Raw genomic sequence first — 10,061 nt, forward strand, 5'->3', positions numbered from 1 at the left:
ATGAAGACATGAATAATTAGACTAGAAAAGAAATATCTAAGTAGAACAAGAGTCAGCACACTGAGCCATAGGCAAAATTTAGCCTATGCCCTGTTCTTATAAATTATGTTCTATTGCAGCAGAGCCACTCCAGTGGTGTATGGCTGCTTGTGCACTATGTCAGCGGAGTTAAGTCTTTGGGACAGAGACTTTATGTAGCACTCTTATGTCTCTGGATCTGTAAAGCCTCCAGTATTTCCTATCTGGTTCTTCAGAACAGAAGATCTGCTGACCTCAAGTTTGGCAGAATTAGAGACTGCTTCCTAAAGAGGTGATATTGGAGATGAGATGTGGGGAGACAGAAGATCAGATCACCTGAGGTAGAAGCAACCTGAGAAGAGGTGTGAAAGGATGTGTCAGAAACATCCTGCAGAAGAAGCATTTATTGGAGCAGAAACTATGCCGGGTTAACCCCACTCAATCACTGCAGTTCAGGAACAGAAGCAGCAACACTAAGAGGAAACTCAAGACTCCGGGTAGAGACAGAGCTCACGGTCCACATCCCCATTCTCCCTCCTCCTCACACAAAGACCCAAAGCAAAACTTTAATTGGTAAGTTGTTGCCCTTTGTAAACTTTTAGCTAACTGAGTAGTGACCACAACAGACTTTTGATAACAACTTTGATGGGGTGGCAGGTTTGAAGTAAGGAGAACCCCTCAAATCCAAAGTCTGTTTACCACAAGGAAGATGAGCTGTTTTACGTCTTCTGGGTAAAAAGGTAGTAGGGTATAGAAGGCCAACTATCAAAACACTACAAATCTGAAAATTTAGAAGAAAAAAAAATAAAAAAGTATTAAAAAAATAAACAAACAAACACTCAAAATTAAAATAGAAACAACAAAAAGAAGAATCAGGGAACAGTATAGAAGCATTTGGGGTAGTAGCTGAAGATATATACATATAATTAATTAGAACATAGAACTAACCTAAGTCACAATCAGAAAATGAAAGAAAGAATATGAATTAAGGCAAAGCCAAATTGGCATGTTTGTCACAATTAAAAGAAAAAGGGAAGAAAAACAAAAAAATTAAAGACTTCAAAAAGCTGTGATAGCCGGGCGTGGTGGCACATGCCTGTAATCCTAGCTGTTTCAGAGGCTGAAGCAGGAGGATCACAAGTTCAAAGCCAGCCTCAGCAAAATTGAGCTGCTAAGCAACTCAGTGAGACCCTGTCTCTAAATAAAATACAAAATAGGGCTGGGGATATGGCTCAGTGGTTTAGTGCCCCTGAGTTCAATCCCTGGTACCCCCCCCCCAAAAAAAAAAAAAAAAAAACCAAACCAACCAACCAACAAACAAAAACTTCTGTAACCTGGGAGCAGTGGCACACACATGTAATCCCAGCAGCTCTGTCGGCTGAGGCAGGAGGATTGTGAGTTCAAAGCCAGCCCTAGCAATTTAATAAGATCCTGTCTTAAAATAAAAAATAAAAAAGGGCTGGGGATGTGATTCAGTAATTGAGCACCCCTGGATTAAATCGCCACTACCAGGAAGAAGAAAAAAAAAAGCTGCTGTAGGAGTCGGGCATGGGGTGCATACTTGTAAACTCAGCAACTTGAAAGGTTGAGGCAAAAGGATCCCAAGTTTGAGGTTAGCCTGGGCAACTTAGCAAGACTCAAAATAAAAAGTAGAAGGGGCTGGGGATGTGGTTTGATGGTTAAGAGCCCCTAGGTTCAATCCCTGGTACAAAAAAAAACTGTTGTAAGTATTAATAAGAACTCAGGAAATTGCAGTTCTCACAGTCACTTATTCCTTAGGGGGATGGCTTCTCTGATCAAGTCATCTCGTGCATCTTCCCAGAAGATCCTTGTCCCACTAAAGCCAAGGAGACTCATCTTCCTATCTTCCAATCACAGGTATTTGAGAAAACTGCTAAGACTTTTTTTGTGTGTATGTGGTACTAGGGATGGAACCCAGGGTTGCTCTGCCACTGAGCTCTACCCCCAGCCCTTTTTATTTTTATTTTAAGTCAAGTGCTCACTAAGTTGCCCAGACTGTTCTCCAATTTATGACCCTCCTGCCTCAGCCTCCTGAGTTACAGGAATTACAGGCATATACCACCATGCTGGTGTTCTGTTGTTGTTGTTGTTGGGAATGGGGAATCAAACTTACGGCCTTCCACAAGCTAGGCAAGTATTCTACCACAGGGCTACATCCCCAGTCCCCTAAGACTTCTGATTGAACTAATGTTTTTGTGTGTGTGTATGGAGGGAGACCAGGAATTGAACCAGGAGCACTCAACCACTGAGCCACATCCCCAGCCCTATTTTATATTTTATTTAGAGACAGGGTCTCACTGAGGTGCTTAGCACCTTGCTTTTGCTGAGGCTGGCTTTGAACTCATGATCCTCCTAACTCAGCCTCCTGAGCTGCTGGGATTACAGGCGTGTGCCACCAGGCCTGGCTTGTATTTGTTCTTATTGAAGTCTCAACTCTATATTTCATCAAGTGGATATTTATTTGCCTTTATATTTTGAATGGAGCTGTTCATATACTTGCTGGTCTAATATTTAGTCATTTGGCTTTCATCAAGTGACTATAAAGCTCCTCTTATGGAACCTAACTAGGCTTTAAACTGCTTGGCCTTTGGGCCAGTTGGCTAATGTAAGTCATTCCTACCTGCTTCCTCAGGGGGTAGATTCTAGCCCCTGAGAAAACCACTTCTACTTTATCTTCTAACAATAATTGCTGATTACAGATACAATTGGTTGACTACATTTATTACCAAAAGGTCCATGGTCAAGTTGGGCCACAGTTGCTAGAAGACATGCTGAATAGCCTCTTATTATGGCTCAGCAATAGTATAATAAAGGTGCCATAAAGAAGAATGAAATTATGGCATTTGCCAACAAATGGATGGATCTGAAGATTATCATGCTAAGTGAAATAAGTCAATCCCAAAAAACCAAAGGCTGAATGAATGTTCTCTCTGATATGTGATGCTAACACAAAATAAGGGGAGGGGATAGAAGTTCACTGGATTAGCCAAAGGGGGATAAAAGGAAGGGAAAAGGAATGGGAATAGGAAAGAATATAGAATGAATCAGATGTAACTTTCCTATGTTGATATATGAATACACAACCAGTGTAACTCCACATCATGCACACCAAAAAATAGGATCCTAATTAGAATAAGTTATATTTCATGTACATATAATATGTCAAAATACATTATACTGGCATGTATATCTAAAAAGAACAAGTAAAAAAATATATAGGGGCTGGAGTTGTAGCTCAGTGGTAGAGTACTTGCCTCTCAAGTGTGAGGCACTGGCTTCGAGCCTAGCACCATATAAAAACAAATAAAGGCATTGAGTCCATCCACAACATATATATATATATCTCAACCTGGCTTGATGACAAGAATGCAGACTTTGAGAGTAGCTCTGTCTGGGTATTAGAAGGAGGGAAATAGGGAGATGGGTACTCCCAGTCCTTCTATTCTTTTCATTTATCTAGGGGCAACTGGATCCTCTATTTCTCCTTCCTGTCAACATGCAAGCACCTATAAGTGCCTTGCCTACTCCTATCTGACTGCTACTGCTACTACTCCCTCTAACAAGGCAAAGCAACAATATGAAAGGAACTTCTTGCTTGAGTAGGTGGACATTCTCCAGAACTACTCCCTTCTAGATTGTTATGTGAGATACAAACTTTTTTTTTTTTTTTTTTTTTTTAACATTTAAAACAATAAAAAAGACCTGGGGATGTAGCTCAGTTGGTAGAGTGCTGGCCTTATAAGCACAAGGCCCTGGGTTCAATCCCCAGCTCCACTAAATAAATAAATAATCAAACAAACAAAAATCCAGATTTTGGATTTGAATCTCAGGTATTTGACTTAATGGTCTACTGACTGATTAAATTACTTAATGTCTATGAGTCTGAATTAGGGTTGTTATATACTTTGCAGCACTACTTTAAGTACAGGAAAGAAAATATGAACACCTAGCATACATTGGATACTTCTTTCTTTTCTTTTTAATTTCTTTTTTTTTTTTTTTTTTTTTAAGTACTGAGGATTGAACCCAGGAGAGCTCTACATCTCCAAACCCTTTTCATTTTATTTTGAGATAGGGTCTCACTAAGTTGCTCAGACTGGCCTTGAATTTAATGATCCTCCTGCCTCAGGCCCTCAAGTATTGTATTTTATTTAGAGACAGGGTCTCACTGAGTTGCTTCTTGCCTCACTTTTTGCTGAGGCTGGCTTTGAAGTCCGGATCCTCCTACCTCAGCCTCTGGAGCAGCTGGGATTATAGGCTTGTGCCATGGTGCCGGGTTTGAACCTCAATTTTAAATGGTGATTGTTATGACTTAGAAATTAAATACATTGGTTTTAGCTTAAAAACTCCAACTGGAAAGCCTTTTTTTTTTTCCAACAGAAAACAAAAACATTGCATTTGGAAGACTCCCTGCAATCTATAAGAAAATCTTTAAGTTTTACCAGGTTTCTAAGTTATTTAGATTTTTCTTTATGCCTTATTGGAAGGACTAGTGGTTTGAAATTTGGAATCAGGAGGAACTAAAAAGAATAGTTTAGAAATAAAGGAGAAATTTTGATGGAAACAATTACTTCTGACTGAATTGTGTTAGCAGAAAAAATAGAAAAACATCTTAGTTTTCTAGAGAAGGTAATTTATCCAAAAATCTAGGGCATCAGCAGTAGAATTGAGACTACTGGAGCAAGTGAAAGAGACCATTGAATTGCCTTTGAAAAGCTAATACTATTATTTCCTTCTAGGAAAGACCCTCAGATTCAAAATCTATTTGCTTTTACTTTACATACAATGCTACTACTTTGGTTATCTGACTTCCTCAGACACAGATTAGGAAGAGGACTGCTACAACCAGACACCCAGGAAGTAGTGATTAATCTAATATTTAACAAAGGGAGGGGGAAAAGTTATTAGGATATAAAAGAACTCAAAACTTTACCAGCCTTGCATCCATGTTGTGTACAGCAAAAAAAAATCTAGCATATATTAATATTTTTCAAAGATGCATAAGTTTACAATCTAGCTCTGAATGTGAGAGATTAAATTATTCTTGCTATACATTTCAAGAAGCCAAAGATCTATCTTATTTAAAGCAATATTTCATTAACGGCATATTTTTAAACTCTTTGTACCTAAAGTGATTAATTTCAATTATTTAGAAAATGAATTCAGGCTTTTCACATTCTCCAAAGGTGTTAGACAAATGAAGCTTTACTAAATTGTAATAGCAAAGTCAAGAATAAATACACACCTGTTTACACTGACAGGTCTTCTAAATGTGTCTTTAGATCTGGTTGGTTGCTTTGACCCCCAAGCAAGAGATAATAAATAATGCATTCCTCTACAAAGTGACTAACAGTAAAAGTTTAACTAGCCTCTGTTGATATGCCCAGCCCTGTGGAAGACAAAAGGAGTAGAAAATAGGGAAGACCTGTCACACTTTGCCCTTGAGTTCCCAGGGATTAAGGAACAACCATGTAAATGTAAACTGTTCGTATTTCTAAATAACATAAAAATACACAAGTTAACAAAAATTCTATGTAAAAACCATTTCATAGCAATGTTTAAGAATTCAGAGCTGGGTGTGGTGGTCCAGGCCTGTAATCCCAGTGACTTGGGAAGCTGAGGCAGGAGGATCACAAGTTCAAAGTCAGCCTCAGCAACTTAATGAGGCCTTAAGCAATTTAGCAAGACCCTATCTCAAAATAAAACACAAAAGGGCTGGGGATGCAGCTCTGTGGTTAAACACCCCTGAGATCAATCCCTGATACCAAAAACAAACAAACAAATAAACAAAAAAGAATTCAGGTGGATTTCGAGTTCAAGGCCAGCCTCAGCAATTTAGTGAGGCCATAAGCAAGTTAGCAAGACCCTGTCTCAAAATTAGAAATAAAAAGGACTGGGGATGATGTTTTTAGCTCAATGTAAAGCTCACCTGAGTTCCATCCCCATTATTAAAAAAAAAAAAAAAAAAACAAAGGAAAAGAAAGAAAAAAAATAAATCAATGGATCAATGGTACTATGTAGACCATTAAATGCTATGTTTCTCAGGCTTCATAAGAATACTTCTGTGGCTCTCAGGAAGTTATTCAAAGGTTAAATAAGATAAAGGCAGGATCATCTGAGTCTATCTGATTTTCTTCCTTGGTGTTCAAGATAGGAAGATCTTTCTTGCCTGTTTCACTCAGAAACAGCCATCAAGACACACTGAGGGAAATCAACCCAGCACCCTACAGGTCTATAAGAAATGCAATTTAGCAATATATTGCCTGCCCAGAAGCTAAATCCCATGGAAGCTAGAATCTTCTCTGCAGAGGACTGGCATGCAGTAGTATTCAAACTTTACTTGAATGAAATATGACAGAGGGACAGTGAGAGTTTAAGGTGGATAAGTACCTGGAGCCTTCATTTGGAAAGTCCCTCCCAGGAATAAGGAATAAAGGAGCTACTCAGGGAGTTCATGGTAGTGGATGATAATCCATAATCTCTATGCCCCAAATTAATTGAGAAGTTCTCAAGTCCCAGCATGAGCATTTAGGGACAGTATATTTGTTATTATGCTAGTTTTTTTTTTTTGGGGGGGGGAGGGCACTCATAATTCAAATATGTTTCATAATAAAATTTGTCCTTGAATAGCTTCCTTTATTAAAGAAGAACCTTCCTTCCTTCCTTCCTTCCTTCCTTCCTTCCTTCCTTCCTTCCTTCCTTCCTTCCTTCCTTCCTTCCTTCCTTCCTTTCTTTCTATCCCAGGGATTAAATTCAGGAACACACTGAGCCACATCCCCAGCCCTATTTTTGTATTTTATTTAGAGATAAGAGACAAGGTCTCACTGAGTTGCTTAGCTCCTCACCATTGCTGAGGCTGGCTTTGAACTTGGGATCCTCCTGGTGGGCCACCGCTCCCAGCAACGAAGAACATCTTGATTTTGAATAACAGAAAAACTTTTTCTTATTTTGCTGTTCAGTATGGCAGAATATTTAGACAAACTGTGTGTGTGTGTGTGTGTGTGTGTGTGTGTGTGTGTGTGTGTGTTGTACTAGGGATTGAACAAAGGGGCATTTAGCCACTGAGCCACATCTCCAGCCCTTTTTATATTTTATTTAGATTCATGGTCTTGCTATCTTGATGAGGCTGGGTTTGAATTCACGATCCTTGTACCTCAGCCTCCCCAGTCTCTAGAATTACAGGGTGCACCACTGCGCCTGGCATGTGTGTATTTTAATAGAAGTAACTTAACTGTACCTGGTGACCAAATACACTACTGCTGGGCTCCTGGAAGTGGCAAAAGAAGACAATCCAGGTGAATCGGAAATATGTTTAGGTTCCCTGTTCTGTGAAGAAAAACAGGGAAATGAAAGTGAATTGAGGAGAGGAGAAGAAATGGGAGCTAAAGAAACAACCCAGAGAATCAGAAAGAGAGCTTATAGATCCTGCTCCCCTCTACCACATGTGCATTCACACTTGCTCCCTTTTCTGCCTCTTGGTTGTTTTGCAGGTACCAGAAGTGAATTCCCTCACAGTCCTCCCTCGACCTCTCCTGGTCACACTGTGTCATGAGTCACAACCTTGATTGCTGTGAAAACAGCCAAGAGCAGGGCTCTCAGAGAGGAATAGAGTGCCATATCCAGTGTCCACTACTTCAAGAAATGGGCATAAGGTGGCAGCACTAGTAGTGCCTGCAGGTGTCTTGGAAAGGAAGCTTGGCCAACGGCCAGCTACACTTGAGCTGCTAAGTCCCAGAGAGAAGATGGGAAAAGAGAACTCTACTAAAGATGTCCTTATAGGGTAGTTAGTAATAGAAGGAGAAAGACTTCTCTTAGTTGAACGATGGCACTCAGGAGCCCCCTTGGGAAGAGTAGGTGATGAGGTTACATTGCTCCTGACACCCACACACCTATTGAGAGAATATTGCCATCTGTGACTGGTGAACAATATGGATAAACCTTGAAAACATTATGCTAAGGGAAAGCAGCCAAAAAAAAAAGAAGAAGAAGAAGAAGAAGAAGAAGAAGAAGAAGAAAAAGAACAGATATTGTCGTCTGGGGCTAGAGCTCAGTGGTACAGCACTTGCCTAGCATGCTTGAGGCAGACCCTGGGTTCAATCCATAGTACTATTAAAAAATAAAAGAAAGAAAGAAAGAATTGAACATTCAGTTATTTAGTTAAAAATCAGTCAGAGAGGAAAGGTTATGAAGTGAGAGCTTTCTTGCCATACCCTCCCTTCTTTGTTCTACAAATGTTCATGGCTTTAAAGGGGTTGAGAGGCATTCCTGTTCCTGGAATTACCCTTCCCTAAGACATTGTTTCTCAAATTTTTAATTTGAATACAAATCACCTAAAGATCTTGTTAAAGTGCAAAGTGGGACCTGAGCTCCAGAGGTGCTTTACCACTGAGCTAAACACCAAGTTCTTTTTATTTTGAGACAGGGTCTCACTAAGTTGCTTAGGTTCTCGCTACGTTGCTGAGGCTGGCACCGATCTTGCAAACATCCTGCCCGGGCCTCCCAAGTTACTAGGGAGCTTGTGCATTTCTAAGAAGCTCCAAGGAGATGCTTGTATTTCTAGGCTTGGATCACACTTTTTTTGTTGTCGGGGTAGGGAGGATAACTGGGAATTGAACCCAGGGGCACTCTATCACTGAGCTACATCCCTACCCCTTTTGTTTATTTTATTTTTATTTTTTTATTTTATAATTTTGAGGCAGGATCTCCCTAAGTTCCTGAGGGTCTCACTGAATTTCTGATGCTGGCCTTGAACTGGTGATTCTCCTGTTTCACCCTATGAAGTAACTGGAATTATAAGGAATACCACTGTATCAGGAAGGATTTAGAATTTCTTAGAGAGTTGAGTTTAAATCCTGACTATCATTTAGCAGTGTACGACCTTGGATTACTTAATGTACCTGAGCCTTGGTTTCTTCGCTTATCTAATGGGGATGATGATAACACCTATCTTAGTGGATTTGTGCAACTTTTAGATACAATATGATATACCGTAATGATGACTTGTAAGATAGCTATTATTACTGTCATCAAATTTGTGTGAGTTGGGTGTGATAGGGCACTCCTGTAATCCCAGCAACTCAGGAAGCTGAGGTAGGAGGATCACAAGTTTGAGGCCAACGTGGGCAACTTAGTGAAGTCCTGTCACAAAATAAAATAAAAAGGGTTGGGGTATGGCTTGGTGATAGAGACCTTCTGAGTTCAATATCCAGTACAAAAAAAAAAAAAAAAAAAAAAAACTTTGTGTGAGATGGGGAATCTACCTTACTTTCTTTTTCATGTATACCTCTTTATTCTGTGTTTTTTTCTAAATCTTCTGTAGTTTGAAATTTTGATGGTGTAGGAGATGTTTATTTGCCTAAGGTTTTTTGTTTGTTTGTGTTTTTGTTTTTGTATTTTTTTTTCTTGGACTGGGGGTGTAGCTTAGTAGGATAAGGTTCATCTAACATGCACAGAGTCCTGGATTCAATCCCCAGCACTGGGGGAAAAAAAGAAGAAAGATTTTTTTCCCCCCCTATCAATTTAAAGTAGGCATTACTAGGCAGGCACTCTACCACTGAGCCACAACCCCAGCTCAGGCCTTGGGAGATACCTGGGCTACAGCTCTAGGTGAGCATATCCATGCAACTTGCTCTCTCTGTTTAGAGCTCTAATAAAAATCCATAGAGAATAAATAAAGATATAGATATATGTGTATATTTTGGGGTGTACCAGGGATTGAACTCAGGGTACTCAACCACTGAGCCACATCTCCAGCCCTATTTTACATTTTTTTTAGAGACAGGGTCTCACTGAGTTGCTTAGCACCTCACTTTTGCTGAGGTTGACTTTGAACTCGAGATCCTCCTGCCTCAGCCTCAGCTGGGATTACAGGCATGCACCACCATGCCCAGTGAGAATATAATTTTTGATACATAGATGTGTGCTTCCTTTTGTTTGGATTGGTTCTAATATTAAGGGATTCAAAATAAAATCCTGGGATGTTCAATGAGAATTTTAGTCTCTCTGAAAAAACAACAACAACA

The 10,061-nt window shown here is 39.7% G+C and overlaps 1 non-coding gene across 1 annotated transcript; it reads left to right on the forward strand.

Annotated features, from left to right (window-relative positions):
- The first annotated feature begins 3,743 nt into the window (after positions 1-3,743).
- Trnai-uau (transfer RNA isoleucine (anticodon UAU)) lies at positions 3,744-3,816 on the forward strand. Its single transcript has one exon. It is a non-coding gene; the product is annotated as a tRNA-Ile (tRNA).
- Positions 3,817-10,061: the final 6,245 nt, after the last annotated feature.

This window comes from Ictidomys tridecemlineatus, chromosome 11 (assembly GCF_052094955.1).
Source record: "Ictidomys tridecemlineatus isolate mIctTri1 chromosome 11, mIctTri1.hap1, whole genome shotgun sequence".
NCBI lineage: Eukaryota > Metazoa > Chordata > Mammalia > Rodentia > Sciuridae > Ictidomys > Ictidomys tridecemlineatus.